This window comes from Solanum stenotomum, unplaced genomic scaffold (assembly GCF_019186545.1).
Source record: "Solanum stenotomum isolate F172 unplaced genomic scaffold, ASM1918654v1 scaffold12435, whole genome shotgun sequence".
In the NCBI taxonomy this organism is placed as follows: domain Eukaryota; kingdom Viridiplantae; phylum Streptophyta; class Magnoliopsida; order Solanales; family Solanaceae; genus Solanum; species Solanum stenotomum.
Window position 1 is genome coordinate 30,464 of NW_026022044.1, and position 22,664 is coordinate 53,127.

At 30.1% G+C, this 22,664-nt stretch overlaps 1 pseudogene; it reads left to right on the top strand.

Moving 5' to 3' along the window:
• Window positions 1-13,735, top strand: part of LOC125849985 (sesquiterpene synthase 15b-like) — a 43,427-nt pseudogene extending 29,692 nt beyond the window's left edge.
• Window positions 13,736-22,664: the final 8,929 nt, after the last annotated feature.

Genomic DNA, 22,664 nt, shown 5'->3' on the forward strand with positions numbered 1-22,664 from the left:
CCAAAAGTCATTTTTTATCTAATAGGATGGTTGGTTCGAGTTTTGAGGCGTTCATTTTTAGTGTGTGTCGTTATGTGTTTTAACTTATAAATTTTGGTCAACACTTAACTTCAGTCAATATATTAGATAAACATGTTCAGATGAGAATTTTGTCAGTGCAGTTGGATGGGGAAGGTCATTTTTTATGTAATAAGATAGAGGGTTCGGGTTTTGAGGCTTCCGTTTTTAGTTTGTGCCGTTAGGCATTTTAACTTTTAAGTTTTGGCCAAAATTTCACTTTGGTCAATATTTTTGGTAATCATGCTCGAATTGAAATTTTGTCACCACAGTTAGCCATATAAGTTCAATTTTGATCTCATAGGATGGTTTGTTCGGGTTTTGAGACTTTTATTTTCAGTTTGTATCGTTAAGCGTTTTAACTTTTATCTAAAATTTGAATTAGGTCAATTTTTTTGGAAAACATGCTCAAATTTGAATTTCAACAGCGCGGTTAGCTTTGGAAGATCATTTTCGAATTTTGAGGTTTTCATAATTAGTTTGTAACGTTAGGCATTTTAACTTTTAACTTTTGGCCAAAATTTGACTTTGCTTAACATTTTTTGTAAACGTGCCCTGATGAGAATTCTGTCAGCGCGATTAGCTTCGGAAGGTCATTTTTATATCTAGTAGGATGGTTGGTTCAGGTTTTGAGGCTTCCATTTTTAGTTTGTGTTGTTACGCGTTTTCACTTTTAAGTTTTTGGCCAAAATTTAGATTTGGTCAATATTTTTGGTAACGTGCTCAAATTAGAATTTTTGATATAATGATATGTGTCATATTGATATTAATTTAACTTGTTATCATATATTTTTCATTGTTTCATTCAAATATGATTTATAAAACTGATATTAATATTTTTGGATTTATATTCGGGCTCTTAGATTTTTAAATGCAATAAATTAATAAATATTTTACTTTGAATAATCATTTAGTTAATAATATTTTGAACATATTGTCAATCAATTACAAACCTAACATTGAACTTGAATGATATATTACCAACAAACAACAAACTAATAATCAATTAGTAAATTTATTAGAAAAACAAATAATCAGACTAACGTATTTAAAATTTATTACCAACAAGAGTTGTGGTGGAGTGGTAAGTACTCCTTCATCCTTAACCAAGAGGTCTCGGGTTCGATTCCTCTTGGGTACGGAGTCGTCTTTGTTAGGGAGCGATTTACCCCCCAATGTGGGACTTCCCGACGTGAATCCGGATTTAGTCCGGCTCCAATGTGGGTACCGAACACCGGATGGGAAATAACAAAAAAGGTATTTTAAAATTTATTGGTAAATTACCAACATAAATTTTCAGTTACTAAAATTGCCAACCAATTACCAATGTATCTGGAAAAGTTCACTATCAGACATTTGTTACTATAATTATCAACGGAATCGAATAATGAAGAAAAATAATTTACTAACTCATTTTCAATTCTTTAGTAAAGGTACTAACGATATACTAACCAAAAAATAGTTGGTGAATTTACCAACGGAAATTTCAGGGCGATATTTCAAAATTTTGTAACATCTTTGAGTGTTTACCAACTGATTTTTGGTTGGTAAGTTTACCAACAAATTAAAATCAGTTGGTAATATTTACCGACAAGCCTTTTAGCAACGGATTAATATAAGTTGGCATTTGATTGGTAACTCAATTTGCCAACCAATTTGATCAATTTACCAACGAATTTTTTTGTTGGTAATTGGGGTTCCTTTTGTAGTGAACTATATCTTCCCTTAGAGAGGAATCATGATCATGAGGAACATATATAGGATCAGCTGGACAGTATTGAGTGGAACATAAAGGAGCAGAAAATACAAGAGGAAATGAATTAGACAAGTGTTTGAAGGGAAATACATCTTCCTTAAACACGAGATCTTGACTAGTAGTAAATGTTTTTTTCCTGAAGGAGATACATCTTATAGCCTTTTTGAGTTTAGGAGTAACCAAGGAAAACAGCTGGAACAGCCGTAGGTACAAATTTACCAGACAACCAAAGACTTTCAAGTGAGATAAATCTGGTGAGTTCTTAGAGAGAACCTCAACTGGTACTTTACCATGAAGAATATGAAAGGGCAACCTGTTGATCAAGTATACTGCAGTAGCCACACAATCCCTCCAAAACCTGAGAGGAACACTGGCCTGAAATCTGATGGCTCGAGCAGTGTCTAAAATGTAGCTATGTCTTCTCTCAACAATTCCATTCTGTTGAGGAGTATAGACACATGAACTATGATGCAATATCCCTATGGATCTGAGTAAGCTGGAAACTTGAGAGTTAAAAAACTCACAGCCATTGTCTGTTCTCAAAATCTTAATGACTGCAGAATGGACATTTTTTTATCATTAGCAAGAAATCAGTCAAGGCAACAATAACCTCTGGCTTGGAATTTAACAGAAATATCCAGGTATACCTAGAATAATCATCCACCAAGGTGAAAAAATACTTCTTCCCATCATAAGTAGGTACCCTATAGGGACCCCATACATCACCATGAATAATATGAAAGCAAGCATCAAACTGTGAAGTACTCAGAGGAAAAGGAATTATTGTTTGCTTAGCCAAAGGGCACACACTATAATGTTTGTGATCAAAGTTTACATTGTCAACATAGCAATTCAAATTCTTCAACTTCTTCAAAGTATTAAGGGAGCATTGCCCAATCTTTTATGCCATAGATCTATGCCTATATTATTTTTAGACTTCTCTACTGAGAAATGACACCTAGTCTTGATGCATTAAGGCTTGTCATGTCCTGCATTCAGGCATGGAGAATTCACCACATGCAAACCTTGGACATGTTTACCAGTCCCCTTCACCCTTCCACTGAAGAGATCCTAAAAAGTACAAAAATCAGGATAGAAATGGTCTGAGCAGTTCAATTCCTTGGTAAGTTTTGACATAGATAGCAAGTTATGTTGAAACTCGGGTATATACATCACATGATGTATGTCGTGTCTTCCCAAAATTGTAGAGGAACCTAAGTGACTCACTTTAGTTGTGTTTCCAGTAGGTAGCATAACATTACCTTTGCCTGTATTGAGAAGAGATCTAGTGTTGGATAGTAGACTATGATCTCTAACCATATGATTGGTTGATCCTGTGTCTACTATCCATTGGTTAGAGGGATTAACCATACCTGCAGATAGAGCAATACCACTAGTCTTACTATTTTGTCCAAACATATGCATAATTTGATTGTATTACTCAGGAGTAAAGTGTGGAGCACTAGGATGAGAGATCTGAGAAGATCTAGACTGTTGTACATAAGCACCTGTAGGTTTGGAGGAAGTTACACCCAATGCATTACCAGAGCTACCTGAATAACCATCTATATCTGACAGCATTTCCATATCCTGATGATGAAACTGAGTGTGAGTTAAACTTCTTCCTTGAGTTTTGTCTAAAATCTGGAGGATATCCATGCAGCTGGTAGTATCGATCGCTAGTATGACCAATGTAGTGACAATAATCACACTGTAGATGACTATTTTTTCTGTGTTTAGAGCTAGAGCTTGAGGTATTGCCTGAGTTGCCTAACCTAGAGTCAGAGCTTGAACATGTGTAGTAGCCAGACCTCGTGTGCCCAGTATGCCATGACTAGAAGTTGGCCTAAATTGCACCCTTCATTCTCCGGAATTAGGCTTAAAATTTCCTTTGCTCGTATAAAAAGTAGCTCCTTCATTAATATCAAGGTTTTGTACTGATTTTCCAAGAGACCTTTGGCTCTTCTCTGAGATCACCATAGAATAAGCTTGATTGATAGAGGGAGTATGAGTCATCATAAGAATTTGACTCCTACTGGGGAATATGACTCATTTAGATCAGTGAGAAACTGAAGTAAACGTTGATAATCATTATGTTGCATATAATTCCTAGATTCAGGACAGTTACAACCTGTGCAGAGCATTATGGCGTCGAATTCATCCCAGCATTCACGCAGTCTAGAGAAGTAATTGGAAACAGTGAGTGTACCTTGTGACATAGAGTGAATCTCCTTGTGCAAAAAATGAATTCGAGATCCATCAACCTTATCGAACCTTTTCTTTAGATCACTCCAAACTTTTGATGCATTTGAGGCATAAATCACGCTGCTCAAGAGCTCTTTCATGATTGAATTGATGATCCATGAGAGAACAATGTCATTACACTTCTCCCATAGATCATGAAGAGATGAAGGAAATGTGTCTCTGGTATGCTTCCCATCAACAAAACCAAGCTTACTTTTCCCAGTAAAGCAAGACGCATAGATCTACTCCAGATGGCATAATTTTCAGGACCAGTTAGCTAAATTGAAACCAAAGAGCTACCTGAGGTATCTGATGGATGCAGATACTTGGGATGATAATGATTAATCTTGATTGAATGAGGTGGGACAACTGCTGCATCACTGGACTCATCAATCACCATGGATTACAGATCGAAGCTCTAAAAGAAACAGTAATAAGCAAATCAACAAAAAATCACTACAAAGTTGAACAACCACAAGCTGAATAACCACAAATTGATGATGAACTCCTGCTTGAACACTTTAGCTATGATACCATGTAAACTTATGGAGTAATCACCATCGAGAAAATGCAAAAGGATCATGAAGAAGAAGATACATAAAGAATTATGGAAGAAAGATAACTCATTCTCATTAAGTTGAAAGAATCTAAAAAAGTATCTTTACATTGCTATGTTTGTATAAAGGAAAAAGTTACTGTGCTAACTAACTCTAACAACTTTCTAACCTTCTAACTGCTTCTAGAATAGTTATCTTGAGAACTGCTCTAATCCTAGCTGTCATAAGTCTAACCAACACCATTTAAAATTATCAGACAAAAGATCGTGCATTTTTTTCTCTCATTAATGGCTATGGACCCAACAATCACCACTACCAATTTAAGAGCAATACAGTTAAAAATGACTTATTTTAAAAATACATTTTAAAATGACTTTTCAAAAAGTATTAGGAAAAAATAATAATTTGTGTTTAGATAATACATTTGAAAATATTTTTCATAAGCAAATATGTTTGGCTCATCTTTTTAAAAAAAGTGTTTTTGAGAGTCAAATTACGAAAAAAAATAATTATTAATGTACTTTTAATATTAAGATTATTCTATAGAGGGAAACTACTTTAAATATCTATTATAAAAAAATAATTAAACTTTTATTTTTTTAAAATTAAAATGTACATATTTAAATTTTCAATCAATTTTATACCTTTTTTTAGAGGGTTGAAATCTTTAATTGTTATTTTTTATTCTCTTTTTTCTAACCTTACAAAAAAAAATTATTATCTTTTTTCCTAATTCTGAAAAATTATACATAAAATAATATGTAAAATATAAAATAATAATATATAAACGTAAAATCAAATATAAATGTATTATAAAAAAGAAATTAAATGAAATTTAATCAAATTTATGGGATATGTTAATTAATTAATAAGAGTATATTGGTAAATATGTATATATGGAAGAAATATTTTAGTCTTGAGAAAAATATTTTTGTTTCTGCCTTCTTTTTTTAAGAAGCATATATTTTTAACTTCTTTCCAACGACAGAAAAACTATTTTTGCTTCTATTTAAAAGCATTTAACTTTTTCCCAATCGCAAAATATTTATTTTTGCTTTTATTTAAAAGCACTTTTACTGCTTTGTAGTAACTTGAACAAAATTTCGTTAAGTAATTCACTTCTCTTAATTTCTACTAGTGTTATAAAACCTTAAGCATATTATTACGTGTTTAGTTTCTCTATTCCAAACACTACAAAAGCCTTTTTGAAAAATGGATGGATTTGATGGTGAGACGATGATTACAAGTTGGAGTGAAAATCACCATCCAGCTGTATGGGAAGATCATTTTCTTGCCTATGCTCATCTCTCGGTAAATTCGAATGTCAAGTCATGTTTTCATAATTTAAATTTTGTGCATCGATTGAGTAAAAATTTTCAAAAGTGCTTTTGGAGAAAGTTTTGTTTTCAACTTTTGAAAAGAAGTTTTACTACAACTCAACAATTACTATTGCATTTTTTTTCCTAAAAACATAATAGACCACTAACATTTTTGCTCTTGACGATAAGAGTTGGGACTTGTCAAATATAATGATCACCCTAAATAGTCATCGTTTGCAACAAATTTTAAAATAACAGAAAATAAATTTTAATCACAAATAATATATGAAGAAACATAGCTTTATTGATAAATAGTGCGGGTACAATTTTGTTCCTTAATTCCTTGATTCTTCTCTCGTAAGAAATTTATGTATTTCTCAAATTAGAATGATTTGAATTTGATCTTTTTATGAATATTCGAGATGCCTTTTAAGGGAATATCCTTTATATAAGCATGAACTAGGATTTAGGGTTGAGTAACGTCCAAAAATCCTAATTGGATTGAACACACCTTATAGAATCCCAACTCGAATTGAGCATATCTTGTAGAGTCCCACAAAATTTCATTGTCTACCGTCACCACCAATATTTTTGCTCTTGATGATGATAGTGGTCAAATTTCATGTACACCTAACTAATTTAAATCTTTATAAATAGGCTTATGTCTGTGTGAAGTAGTAACTTAAACAAAACCTTCTTTATGTAATTCAGTTCTCTTACTTTCCACTACTGTTATCAAACCTTAATTAAGCATATTATTACGTCTTTAGTTTCTCTACTCCAAACTCTACAAAAACTAAGTTGAAAAAATGGATGGATTTGGTAGCGAGAGGGAAATTACATGTCGGAGTGAGACAATCATCATTCTACTATTTGGGGAGACTATTTTTTTTGTCTATGTTAATCTCTCGGTAAATTTGAATACCTAGTGTATTCACGTTTTAATTTAAGTTTAAATTTTATGTATCGATTGAGTAAAATTTTTGATGATGGGAGTTGGGACTTATCAAATTTTACGTACAACCATTCTAAATATTCATCACTAACATAATTACCGTTGATGATGGGACTTTGTACGGCCATTTAAATATTCATCATCACTAACATATTTACTGTTGATGATGGGAGTTGAGACTTATCAAATTTCTTGGCCACCTTAAATATTCACCACTAGCATTTTTGCTCTTGACGATAAGAATTGGGACTTGTCAAATATAATGGCCACCCTAAATAGTCACGGCTGATAACAAATTTTAAAGTGATAGAAAATAAATTACAATTATAAATAAAGTATGAAGAAACATAACTTATTGATAAATAGTGCGAGTTCAGTTTTGTTCCTCCTTTGATTCGAGGGTCGTTTGTGGCGTATTTCTCAAATTAGGATGATTTAAATTTAATTTTTTTATGAATATTTCATGAAAATTTGTAAGATATTCGAGATGTCTTTTAAGGGAATAGAGTACCCTTTATAAATTCAAATTGAACACAATTATAGAATCCCACAAAATTTCAATATCTACCGTCATCACTAACATTTTTACTCTTGTTGATGATAGTGGTCAAATTTCATGTGCACCCTAACTAATTTACCGGTTTGCCAATTTTCAGCATAGCAGATTTCTTTAGAAAATAATTTGGGCACATTTTAAAATTATCAGACGAAAGATGGTGCATTTTTCTTTCTCATTAATGGGTATAGACCCCACAATCACCCCTACCAATTTAAGAGCATTATCGTTAAAAATGACTTATTATTAGAATTATCTTTTTTAAAATGACCTTTTAGAAAAGTGTTTTTGAATAATAATAATTTGTGTTTGGTTAATATATTTGAAAAATGTTTTTTAATAGGCAAAATGTGTTTGACTGATCATTTTGTAAAAGTGTTTTTTGAGAGTCAAATTACTAAAAAAAACAATTATTAATGTACCTTTAATATTAAGATTATTTTATGGAGAAAAACTACTTTAAATATCAATTATAAAAGAGTTAATTAAATTTTTATTTTTATTAAATTCAAATGTACATTTTAAATTATCAATCAATAGTAAACCTTTTTTATGAGGGTTTTTTTTTGGGGCAAATTTACCACTAGACAAAGTGTCTAGCGACCTTTTATTAGAAATAAAAATCTCAATAGGGATAAGTACAAGCAAGAGGGGCTAGGTCTTACCTTACTAATCCTAATGCGGTAACAAACCTCTACTAACTAGCAAGCATGAAGAAAATACGAGCTAGAGAGAACTAGGTATTTTGTGATCACCACAGAGTTTGTAATACACTCTATTATACTCCCTCGGTTTAAAAAAGAATGACCTCCTTTAATTTCCTTTTTAGTTTGTTTAAAAAAAATGACCTCTTTCTTTTTTTGGTAACATTTTAATTTCAGTTTTTCACGTGGCATGTTTAAGGCCACAAGATTAAAGGACAATTTTGTACATTTGACACAACATTAATTTATTAGGACCACATGATTCAAAAGTCTTTTTTATTTTCTTAAACTCCGTGTCAAGTCAAACTAGACCATTCTTTGTGAAATGGAGGGAGTACCTTTTTTATGAGGGTTAAAATCTTTGATTGTTATTGTTTTCTCTGTTTTCTAACCTTACAAAAATATTGTTATTATCTTCTTTTTCTAATTCTGTAAAATTATACATAAAATAATATGTAAAATATAAAATAATAATATATAAATGTAAAATAAAAAATAAAATTCACTATAAAAAATAAATTTCTTAAATGAAATTTAACCAAACTTATGAGATATGTTAATTAATAAGAATATATTGGTAAATATGTATATATGAAAGGAATATTTTAGACTTCAGAAAAATAATGTTTTGCTTATGTTTTTTTTTAAGAAGCAGATATTTTTAACTTCTTCGTAACAACAGAAAAACTGTTACTACTTCTATTTAAAAGCATTTTTACTAATTGCCAAATACATGATTTTTCAATAAAAGTATTATTTTCTCAAAAACGTGTTTCTGGTCTCCCAACAGCAATGTCAAACAGGCTCTAAATCTTTATAAATAGACATATGTTTTCGTGGTCTAATTTGAGTTTAAATTTTATGTGTAGAGTAAAAATTTTCAAAAGTGCTTTTGGAGAAAGTTATGTTAAGAAGTTTTGCTAGAACTCAAAAATAATTATTGTATTTTTTTCCTAAAAGCACAATAGATTGAAAAAAGGCTCAATAAAGCAAGACATAAGTAGGAAAAAATATGTTATATGAGTTAAAATTAATCTTGTCTTTCGCCCCGCTCCTTTTAGTCATCCTTTTCACATTTTTACTTTTAATATTCGAACCCCCTGAATGAAAACTATGTGTGCGTCACTGTATATATACATACTAATGCATATAATATGCATATTTATATATATAATATACATACATACATATACATATACACAACATACACATACCATATACAATCAAGTGTATATTTTAGAGGTTATATTAAAATAAGATCTGTATTTAGATAATTTTTTCAAATCACCGTATGATATATATTAGTAATCCGAGTCCAAATCAATCAAAGGAACAATTTCATCGGAGCTTGAAAGGGATCATCCAAGACCATGTTTAGTCCTATCATCGGACAAGATGATAATTACGAGAAAAAATTTCATTGCCCAAATATTTTTACTGTTGATGATGGGAGTTGGGACTTATCAACTTTCTTGTCCACCTTAAATATTCACCACTAATATTTTTGCTCTTGACGATAAGAGTTGGGACTTGTCAAATATAATGGCTATCCTAAATAGTCACTGTTTGCCATAAATTTTAAAGTGATAGAAAATAAATTGTAATAACAAATAAAATATGAAGAAATATAATTTTATTGATAGATAGTGCGGGTTCAATTCTGTTCTTCACTTGATTCGAGGGTCTTTTGTGGCATATTTCTCAAACTAGGATGATTTAAATTTGATTTTTTATGAATATTCTATGAATTTGTGGACTATTCGAGTACCCTTTATATAGGCATGAACTAGGGTTTAGGGTTGAATAGTATCCAAAAATCCTAATTGGAATTGAACACACCATGCAAAATTAGTGGCGGAGCCACCTTACATTCAGGGGTTCATCCGAACCCCCTTTGGCAGAAAATTATATTATTTGTACATGGTTAAAATAATTTTTTAGGTATATATAGTAGATGTCGAACCCCCTTCGGCTAATTCGTGTGTCTATTTTTCAGATTTTATAAACTCCCTTTTTGAAAATCCTAGCTCCGTCACTATGTAAAATCTCAACTCTAATTGAACACATCTGGTAAACCCACAAAATTTCAATGTCCACAGTAACCACTAACATTTTTGCTCTTGATGATGAGAGTAGTCAAATTTCATGTGCACCCTAACTAAATTAAATCTTTATAAATAGGCTTATGTCTGTGTGAAGTAGTAACTTAAACAAAACTTCTTTATGTAATTCACTTCTCTTACTTTCTACTACTGTTATCAAACCTTAATTAAGCATATTATTGCGTCTTTAGTTTCTCTACTCCAAACTCTACAAAAACTAAGTTAGAAAAAATGGATGGATTTGGTGGTGAGCGAAATTACACGTCGGAGTCATGACAATCATCATCCTACTCTTTGGGGAGACCATTTTCTTGTCTATGCTAATTTCTCGGTAAATTTGATCAATGCCTAGTGTGTCCATGTTTTAGTTTGATTTTATATTTTATGTGTCGCTGAGTAAAAGAAAAAAAAATTACACTTTCAAGTTACTAGAAAATATTTACGGGTAAGACCTTTTAAAATATGGGATTTGTTAGGTTATCTTCAAGAACATATAAAAATAAATATGACCTAATGTATTCCCCTACAGCCTTAAAACTCAAAAAAATTTTAACATGTGTTCAGTACTGTCGATAATATAAAAAATTGAATGCTTTTGTTTTCAGTTGAAACACTCTTGATCCATATTCTGTTTGCAAATACTAGTGATTTCTCCTTCCAAATTTTTGCAGAAACTTGGACTTATAAACACAATCCAATTGCTTGGAGTGGCATACCATTTTGAACATGAGATTGAGGAATCATTGAGTGAAATCTATAATGGTTATGAAGAATGGATTGGTGAATTTGGTGAAAGTCATGACCTTCATGTTGTTGCTCTAAGCTTTCGATTACTTAGGCAACAAAGTTACTATGTCTCATCTGGTAAGTAATACGTCATCCCATCCAAAGGACAATAGTTTAAGAGCCCATTTGAACATGTTTTAGATCATAACTTTGAATCATTCATTCGAAATTAGATATTTTAGCAAATGTTTTTTTCAATTTAACTTTAAAACCAAATAATACATTAGCAAATGCTTATTCAATTTCAATTTGAAAAATATTACGAAATAAAAATATTTTCTAGTTTATTAGGAAAGAGAGTTTTATCGTTATTTAGAAAAAAAATTAATGATGGTATACAATAATATATCATCAATTCAAAATATATACGATATTATAAATTAAAATCTTCAAATTTGAGTCTCAAATCCTATGATCAAACTCCTACTAATTAATTCTGAAGAATTTACTTTAACTTTTTATTTTATCCTCAATGAGAAAACCATGCAAGTATTATGAAATATTTAAAATTATAAGTTTCAAAATATTATAACCATACATATATTATGATATATTTATAGACACAAAATTTAAAAATATTTCTTCCTTTATTAAACTATATATCTTTTCAATATTTGTGAGAGTAGCGCTTACAAGATTTGTTCCATGTAATAATGTGTAAGTAAGAATTTTATTAATGACTCCACCTAATGCGTATACAATATGTGGATATATTAAAAGGAATATGTATTTTTAAATTTAAATCGACAATATAATTTTCTTATTCACTACTATCATCGGTAGATAAAAGTTAATCTATTTTATTTATACAATAGGTGGAACATCAACGCTGCAGAAAAGCTAGCGCCGTATATGAAACTCTTTTACAGTGAAGTGGAGAAAGAGTTGGCAAAGGAGAACAAGTCATTTCGAGTCAACTTTGCTATTAGTGAGGTAATTATGTGATAGATATTAATTATTACTCCTAATAATCCAACAAATAAATTAAGGAGTTTTTAGTAGGGAAGAAAGGGGTTATGAAAATGTTTATCATGTTAGAGTTGATGCTTTTTTTTAAAAAAAAATGTCCTAACCAAATGCTTGACAATCTTTGGTTGAGCTTATTTATGATTTCGTGCTGAACCCGGGAAACGAATAAATAGGTGGTCTTTCTGGAAATGTTAAACAAAACGACTGTACGACCAATCTTTTTTTTTCAGAATCGTTTAGAACCCCCAAACTCCTCATCCTGACTCCGCTTATGCAGCTTTGTCCCATTTACCAACACGGGTTGTGGTGCACTGTTGAGAGTGTTTCACCCTTAACCAGAGGTCTCGGGTTCGAGCTCTGGGTATGAAGAAAATCCTGTTGGGAGAGCCACCTCCGAATGAGCCCTGCAGAGCACTATCCGGATTTAGTCGGAGCTCCAATGTGGGCTCCGGACACCGAGTGGGAAACCAAAAAAAGCTCTGTCCCATTTTATGAGTCATTCATTTATAAAGAGAGAGAATAATTAATAAATTAATTTCAGATGAAAAAGTTGGTGAGGGCTTATTTTTAAGAGGCAAAATGGTATCATGGGACACAGTCCCCAGAATGGAGGAGTATATGAAGAATAGAATTGAAACTAGCGTTATCCCAAATCTTACTGCTGCTTCTTGGCTAGGCATGGGCGATGAAGCAACCAAAGAGACATTCAAATGGATTATAACACAACCTTCTATTCTCATCCCTTCCTCTATTATTGCAAGATTGTTGAATGATATTGTAACACATGAGGTATATAAGTTCTCGCATCTTCTCTATTTTTACGACAGTTATTTACTCGTATTATTATATATAATATGACTCAAAACATCGAGATGATTTCATATCTAAAATTTGGGATTGTTTAGAGGTGATTGCGAGTTGATTGAGAGTAAAAATTAATGTATACTTCATGTGTATTCAGTGTATACTTCATGCATAGCTAAACTATAATTAGTTTTTTAAGTGTATCATAATGCATAGTCAGTGTATAGCTCATGCATAGATACACTATATTGTATAGCCAATATATATTATCAAGGAAAACATTACTTGGATGAGTTACCTTTTAAAATATAATTACTGATTTTAGCAATACTTTTTTATTTATTACCATTTATAACAATACTATGATAAATCTGACATATGTATTACAAGTGAGTATTAATATTATTTTTTATCTTCTTATTTCTCTTGCAATCTCGGCTCTTGTGTACTTGTTAGTCTAATGGTTGTTGCTCAATGTGGTACGCATAGAGAAATGGAAAGAGGAGATGTAGCTTCTGATATTGAATGTTACATGAATGAATATGATGCCACAAAGGAAGAAGCTTACATGGGAATAAGGAAAATAATAGAGAAAATTGAAAGGATTTGAATCAACGATGCCTAAAACCAACAACAGTACCAAGAGTTATGCTCATGACAGTGCTTAACCTTATTAGGACGTCAGAATTCTTTTATAAAGATGAAGATGCTTATACTTCTTCCAAAAATAACTTAAAAGACGTCATTTTTATGGTGCTTGTTGATCCCATTAAAGTATGAAAGCAAATTAAAGGACAAAATAAAGAAAATGGAATAAAGAAATTGTAATCCTCTAGAATGCTTATATTTCTTTCACACTTAATTGTGGATGTTTATTTGTTACTCCAATAAGCAGTTTTGTAAACAACATTGCATGCAACTTTTGTTCTTTTATAAATAGATAGTTATTTCTGTTCATTTATACATCAGTTTGAAGTTGAGCAATATATCAATGTCTCTCTAAATACTTTTCTCTTGTGCATTTACTTTAAAGTCTTTCTTTTGTTATTGATAAAAAGAAAGTAAGAAGAAAAAATAATTAAACTTTACTTTTTTATTAGTGAAAGGAATTTCAAAAGAAAAGAAACAAGAAAAATATTTCTTTAAAAATAATATTTTTGTTAAGTCCATAAATGTTCGTTGTTAATAGTTTGGTTAAAAAATGTCTCTATTGTTAAACAAATAAAACATTTTAAGCCAACAAGTCTTTTAGCAACAGATTAATATCAATTGGTATTTGGTTGATAACTCAATTTGCCAACCACTTTATTAATTTACCACCGATTTTTGTTTGTTTATAATTGGGATTACTTTTATAGTAAGAATTACTTGGTAGAAATTTGTAACACCTCGAAAATCTCTAAGCTACAACCCAAATCATTATATAACATCTCGCAACTCTACTCTTAAAATTTGAATCGTTCATGTAACACCTCGAACTTCGAAAAGGGCTAAAGAGGAGTAACATGCAAGTTCACAAACCCAAAATGGACCATGGACCCTTCACGACACCCTAAACAATCCGTTCAGGGGTTTACGACCCATTTAAGGCATGGTAGCCAACCGTCCAAGGCTGCCAAGGTGGGGGTCACCTGGACGGGACCCTAGGCGGCCCGTGGTGGCTTGTACGATCCGTTTAGGGGTTCGTACAAGTCACACATCAGTTTTTAAGTTTTGGGTCAACTTCAAACGATCATATCTCTCAGCACATAATGAACTAAGTGGCCCCAAACCTATTAAGTTAAAGGTCTTTGATTCCTCTTTCCAGCGCCACCAAGTTTGCCTCATTTCTAGTTTGGATTAAAATGTTATACCCATTTTAGTAAAGCCCTGTCGGGTAGGTGAAGCTTCACAGTCGGCTATACGGCCGGTGAAGTGTTTCACGGACCATGGAGACTTAAACGGTCTGTGAAACCTCCATTAAAAATATTTACCCTTAAATGCCTCATTACTTTCATACCCCTTTTTCATTTTAAAATGATATATATCTATTTTTATTCATTTCCTGACATCATGTTGACGCCAACGCCACCCTTTTTTGTGAGAGTCTATATAAAATATGTCTATATATGGTAAGTTAATTACTTTATTATTATTATTATTTACTCCCTCCGTCCCGATTTAGTTGTCCATATTTTCTCTTTTAGTTGTCCCTATTTAGTTATCCATTTTGACAAATCAAGAAAGGACAACAAATTTTTTCCTATTATACCCTTATTTAAATAAAGTTGTCATAAATAAAGTAAATAAACTTATGAACTTTCGAACATTGATTAGTTATCTTGAGTTAATTTATTTTGGAATTGTAAATTGTACTATAAGAGTAAAATTGTAACTTCATTGTGCTAATCATTGTTGCCTTAATCTGTGTGTCATTTCTAAAGTGGACTACTAAATAGGGACGGAGGGAGTATATATTTTTATTTTTATTTTTGAAACTAGCCCTATTTAGTAGAATTTTTTTTTAATTTTTTTTTTCTTAATTTTGTTGGTCAAAACTATTATCTAAAAGTAAAAGATCAAAAGAAGGTTTATCTTTTTTTCAAGTCATGCTTATTAATGAGTTAGAAAAATTCTTTCAGATTTATATAGATTAACAATCTAAATCCTTTATAGCGTCTCGTGTAATGTCACATCACTTACAAAATTATTGTTTTAAAATATAATTACTAAAGTTGTTTGACTTAGTTATTCGTTACATCTTTTTTTCGTCAATTAAATTTTATTTTACTCTATAAAAACCTATTTATTAAAAAAAGATTATACTATTTATTTTGATAAGGCAAATCAATTTTAATAGGAATTTATTTTATTAAATAAATTTTATTAATTATATTTTGAATTTAAATTTGGTAACTATTACTATAAAAATAATTACTAGAGCTATTGGACTAAGTTATTCATTATATCTTTTTCGTATATTAAATTATATTTTACTCTATTAAAAAAATTATTCCAAAAATGAATTAGACTATTTATTTTGATATATAATACAAATACATTTTATTTGGAATTTCCTTGATATTTGATTTTATCGATTCAAAATTAATAGAACTCATATTACAATAGTTAACTGAATAATTTTGGCTACTGATATATCCTCAAAAAAATATAGTGGTTAATGATTTTGTGTTTGAGGAAGTTTTTGGGTGTGAAGAAATTGAAAAGGGTGTGAGTAGGAATAAAGTGGGAAATGGTGAAAACTGAAAAGAGCGGACAATGAGAGAGAAAAATTATACTTTTTTTCTTTGTATATTATTTATCTTTTTAATATATAATTTTTGATGTGCCATTAAAAAAAAATATGATATATAAAAACATAACGTTGGAATACCACATGTAGTTGGTTGTATTATATACCCAATGATCAAGTGAGAAAGGATTTTAAAATATTGTTCTTTATTGAGTTTAAATATTTATTTGACAAAATGATAAGTAAGAAGGTTCAATTAACAAACGGAACCAAATATAATAATTTTTCAAGTCATAACGCCCCCTAAATATTCACAACTAACATTTTTGCTCTTGATAATGGGAGTGACCAAATTTCATGTCACCCTAAATAATCACGGTTGGAAAAATAAAAATTTCACCCAAATATAAATTCACGTTAAATAGCAATAATAAGAGAATAACAACAACATCAAATACTCTAATCAAATAAAAATATAATAATCAAACAAAGTAATTAATACCACTGCTCACAGCTTGATGGTGTCAAGAGACTAACCACACTTTCTAACTAAACAACATTCTTTTATGTCACACAACTCATCATAATATTATTCTCACACTATTTTCTTATAGACTATAAAAAATAATCTATAGATTACTCTTTATTGCTCTCTTTGATTTTTGGTGGAATTTTTTTTTATAAATGAACAGAAGCTCTCAATTTATAGAAATGAAAATTAAAATGCCAATTTTTCTCTGTAATAATAATTAGTTGGTCGCTATTTTTCAACAGAGTAGATTTGCTTTCGTCAAAAGATGGTGCATTTTCTTCCTTATTAATAGGTATGGACCGCACAGCCCCGCCTAGTCGATTTTCTCTATAACGTTTTTCACCTTCAAAATCTTTGATGGATGCTTGAGTTTTAAAAAGTTGCTTCAGTAGCTCTTCTTATCCTTTTCATATTTTCTTTGTGGAATTATAAAGAACCTTCCAATTGTATAATCGTCGTAGAGTCTAAATTCTTAGACTCCTCAATAGCACACATCACACTATCAAATTTAGATTAAAAAGAGCAAAGGAGAAGATCTACCACACATGCCTTCTTGGTTGATTCAAAACAATTATCACTCTTGAACAAAATATCAAAATGTATTCTAATTCTTTCATTTTTAAAACTTTAGAATTAGCCTTTAATTAAAGTTTAAAATTTTACCCTCTTCACATTATCAATTCCTTGTAGAAAACTTAACAAAATCTCCCTTTCTTTGAGATGGTTGCATCAACCGCTTTCTCAACCATGTCATCATCCAAACACATCTAAACACTGATAAATGAGCGTGAGGGCCTATTGATCTTACTTCCTTGTTTTTAATGATGTATTTTGGGACAATTTCCTTAGTAGTGAATTTTGTATATACCATTTGTCTATAATGTCCCCAATATATATCTTGAGAGTCAAAAATAACTTTCATGCGTAGATATCATTTTTCATAATTATCTCTCTTAAGACGGAGGAATTGAAAGAATAGTTTATTATTTTTCATTGATTTTATAAAGTGGACAAGTATTGTTGGACATCCTAAAGTAACATAGTGGACAACTATTGTTGTACAGAGGGAGTAATTAATATCACTGATTATAACTTGATGGTATCAAGAAACTACCACACTTTCTAAATAAACAACATTCTTTTATTTCACATAACTTTATTACTCCCTCGGTCCCTTTTTACTTGTCAAATTTTAACTTCACACACCTATCAAGAAAATATTGATTGGTACAGTGAGTTTACCATTTTTATCTCTATTAATTGATAGGATCCCAAAGATCTTTACTAGCTATATTTTTTAAAGACATTAATTTGATATTAATAAATTGAGGGTATAATAGGTAAAAAAAGTTATTCTATCTTACTTTGTCAAAATAACAAGTAAAAAAGCATAGATAAAAAAGAAAAATTGAACAAATAAAAAGGAACAAAGAAATACAATATTATTCCCACATCATTTTCTTACCGATTACAGAAAATTAGAGCCGTTAATATGGGCTAGGCCCGTTGGGCCGGCCTGGCCTAATCTGTGATTTAATAGGACTAGACTAAGATTTTTGGAGCCCATTTAAGAAAATATTTTTTTAGCCCGGCCTGGATAAGCCTGCTGATTTGTGGGGCTTGAGAAATATAGGTAGGGCCGGCCCATGGGACAAATAAAAATATGGAAAAACTACAAAATATGACAAACATTAATATACATTTAAAATAAATAGCTATAGTTTATTTTTTTTTTATGTTATATGGATATAACTACACAATAAATAGCAAAGTTAATTATATATAAATAATCAAAAAAGTTATTAATATTTAAATAGAAAAATTATTATTACACAATAAATAGCAAAGTTAATTAGTGAATGTGACCACTGGTTTCCTTTGATGATCTCATGCTTCCTTGGTTGGTGTTTAATCTTGTTCTTCTCATAACCCTGAACTCTACCTCCCAAAGAACCCTTATAATGCATATTACCAGAAGTGGGAATTTGGATCTGGTTAAAATGGGCCTTATTGATGTTGTTAAAGATTTGGGAGTTTGTAGCAAGAGGGGGGAAGTTGGTAAAGTCTGATGGGTTTGGCGGTCTGTTTGTCGTCGGAGCAGAGCGATTAATGTTGAAGCTCATACTGAGCTCCGTCAAAATTAGCCGTTACCGGTGATATTGCCGTTGAAGAGAGAGAGTAAAGTTAGAGAGAGAATTGTGTCTGTAGCTAATTTCAAACAGCATACATAAAAATGACAACACAATGTCATTAGCTGGATATTTGCTTCACTAGCTTTGCAAAAAAACAGTACAAGTTATTTTTTTTAAAAAACAGTACAAAAGGATATGAGCAAAAAGAGATTGAGGTTTGTGTGATTGTCAAATTTGTATATAGTTAATACTTATATACATAGATACTTGTATTGTAATATTAACACAAGTTGAAATGGTGATTTGTGAATACAAGTATATTTGGATACACAAGTAATATATCCAATTTGAAAGGTTGATTAGGCAATACAAGTATAATTGGATATATTAATACTATATTTTTATAAACAAATAGATGAGTTAACACCAAGCCTCAAGTATTATAGGAAAAATTTGACCAAAAAGAGATTGACGTATGTTGACTTTTTCAATTTTTTATACAACCGAATACTTGCACACTTTGCTACCTACACATTCTATTATTTTCCATTTTTTTGTTTTTGAGTCGTCAAATGTATCCATCTTTTGTTTAACAACAATGTATTCATATGCATTCTATATTGGTGTATTCATTTTTTGTTTAACGACAGTGTATTCATTTTTCAAATTATCGTGTTCATATGCTAAATTGTTATACTTTATCTTGTTTAATATACTAATACATTAAGTTTTTACAAATACTTGTATCCTTGATATATTAATACTTAAAATTTTATAAATAAAGATACCAATTTGAATTTGTACAATTAATACATTTTCCTTATTTAGTTCATTATAATTAAAACGGTATTAGATGTATAAATAGAAAAATAAAAAACATATATAATAATACAGCTAGAAAAAAACATAAATTGTAGTCATTTTTTAATAAATACCATACTTATAGCTATAGAACTTTAATAACCCTATAAATATAGTCATTTTTGTAAGTTGCTCTAAAAATATAATATAATATTAAAAATAACAAGAGTCCAAACTCAAATTCTGTTTAAAGTTTATTCAGATATGTTTGATGAAGATGATGTTTTGGTGTTGGATATGCCATAAGTTTCATGAAGTGTTAGTTACGCCATAAGTTTCATGAATTTTTTTAAGGAGTTCAATTTTTTTTTATAGATGAAATATTGTCATATTTTTTGTGTTTTATTGTGATAATTACAAAATAATTAAGTTAATATTTCTATTTAGACATTTATACTTTTACTTGAAAACAAACTTATAAATATTATAAAGATAATTTTATTTGTGGATTTGATTAACAAGTAGTACATTAACACCATGTAATATTGCTTTATCGATGATAATATTTCTAAATTATAATTTATAATTTAATAAGTGGGCTGGCCCGGCATAGCCCGTAGCCCGCAACCCAACAACTGTAAATTTTCATAGTAGCTCTCCTATAAATTCTCATAAACAAAGTTGTGCGTGATGAATCACTAATATACTTCAACTATCCCAAGTAACATCAAATCTTCCATAACTGGAATGAACAAGTCTAACCAAATATGATGGCCACCCTAGATAGTCACTGCTTGCAATAAATTTTAAAGTGATAGAAAATAAATTGCAACCACAAATAAAATATGAAGAAACATAACTTTATTGATAAATAGTGCGGGTTCAATTTTGTTCCTCCCTTGATTTGAGGATCGTTTGTGGCGTATTTCTCAAACTAGGATGATTAAAATTTGATCTTTTTATGAGTAGTTCATGAATTCGTGAAATATTTGAGATGCCTTTTAAAAAAATATAATACCCTTTATATAGACATAACTCGAATTGAACACATCTTTTAGAGTTTCATAAAATTTCAATGTCTACCGTGACCACTAACATTTTTGCTCTTGATGATATTAGTGGTCAAATTTCATGTGCACCCTATCTAATTTATCGGTTGCCAATTTTCATTAATGGGTATAGACCCCGCAATCACCCCTACCAATTTAAGAGCATTATTGTTAAAAACGACTTATTTTAAAAATTATTTTTAGATTAGCATTTTTGAAAAATAATAATTTGTGTTTGTCTAATATATTTGAAAAGTGTTTTTTAATAGGCAAAATGTGTTTGATTGATCTTTTTTAAAAAATGTTTTTGAGAGTCAAATTACGAAAAAAATAATAACTATTAATGTATTTTTAGTATTAAGATTATTTTATAGAGAGAAAGTACTTTAAATATCTATAATAAAAAAAGTTAATTAAACTTTTATTTTAATTAAATTAAAATGTACATTTTAAATTTTTAATCAATATTATGCCTTTTTTTGGGAGGGTTAAAATCTTTAATTGTTAATTTTTCCTTTTTTTCTAACCTTACAGAAATATTTTTATTCTCTTTTTTTTTCTAATTCTGTAAAAATATACATAAAATAATATGTAAAATATAAAATAATAATATATAAACGTAAAATAAAATGTAAAATTTATTATAAAAAATAAAATTCTTAAATGAAATTTAACCAAACTTATGAGATATGTTAATTAATAAAAATATATTGGTAAATATGTATATGTGTCTTGAGAAAAATAATTTTTTGCTTCTGTTTTTTTTTAAGAAGCAGATATTTTTAACTTCTTTCCAATAACAGAAAAACTGTTTTTACTTCTATCTAAAAGCACTTTTACTAATTGCCAAACACATGATTTTCAAAATAAGTGTTTTTGGTCCCCCAACAGCAATATCAGACTCTAAATCTTTATAAATAGACTTATGTTTTCATGGTCTAATTTGAGTTTAAATATTATCTGTAGAGTAAAAAATTTCAAAAGTGCTTTTGGAGAAAGTTATGTTTTTAACTTTTGAAAAGAAGTCTCGCTACAACTCAAAAATAACTCTTGTATTTTTTCCCCTAAAAGCACAATAGATTTTTAAAGGGCTCAATGAAGCAAAGACATAAGTAGGAAAAAATATGTTAAATAGAACATGACAAAACGAATTAAAATTAATCTTGTCTTTCGCCCCGCTCTTTTTAGTCACCCTTTTCACATTTTTACTTTTTATATTCAAACTCCCTGAATGAAAATCATGGCCCAAATATTTTTACTGTAGATGATGGGAGTTGGGACTTATCAAATTTCTTGGCCACCTTAAATATTCACCACTAACATTTTTGTACTGTAGATGATGGGAGTCGGGACTTATCAAATTTCTTGGCCACCTTAAATATTCACCACTAACATTTTTGCTCTTGACTATAAGAGTTGAGACTTAGTCAAATATAATGGCCACCCTAAATAGTCACTGCTTGCAAGTTGCAGCAAATTTTAAAGTGACAGAAAATAAATTACAATCACAAATAAAATATAAAAAAACATAATTTTATTGATAGATAGTGCGGGTTCAATTTTGTTCCTCTCTTGATTCGAAGGTCGTTTGTGGCGTATTTCTAAACTAGGATGATTTAAATTTGATCTTTTTATGAATATTTTATGAATTTATGGAATATTCGAGTACCCTTTATATAGGCATGAACTAGGGTTTAGGGTTGAATAGTGTCCAAAAATCCTAATTAGAATTGAACACACCAAGCAAAATCAGTGGCGGAGCCACCTTACATTCAGGGGTTCATCCGAACCCCCTTCGGCATAAAATTATATTATTACATGGTTAAAATAATTTTTTAGGTATATATAGTAGATGTCGAACACCCTTTGGCTAATTCGTGTGTCTATTTTTTCAGATTTTTATGAACTCCCTTCTCGAAAATCCTAGCTCCTTCATTGTGTAGAATCTCAACTCGAATTGAACACATCTGGTAAACCCACAAAATTTCAGTGTCCACAGTCACCACTAACATTTTTGCTCTTGATGATGAGAGTAGTCAAATTTCATGTGCACCCTAACTAAATTAAATCTTTATAAATAGGCTTATGTCTGTGTGAAGTAGTAACTTA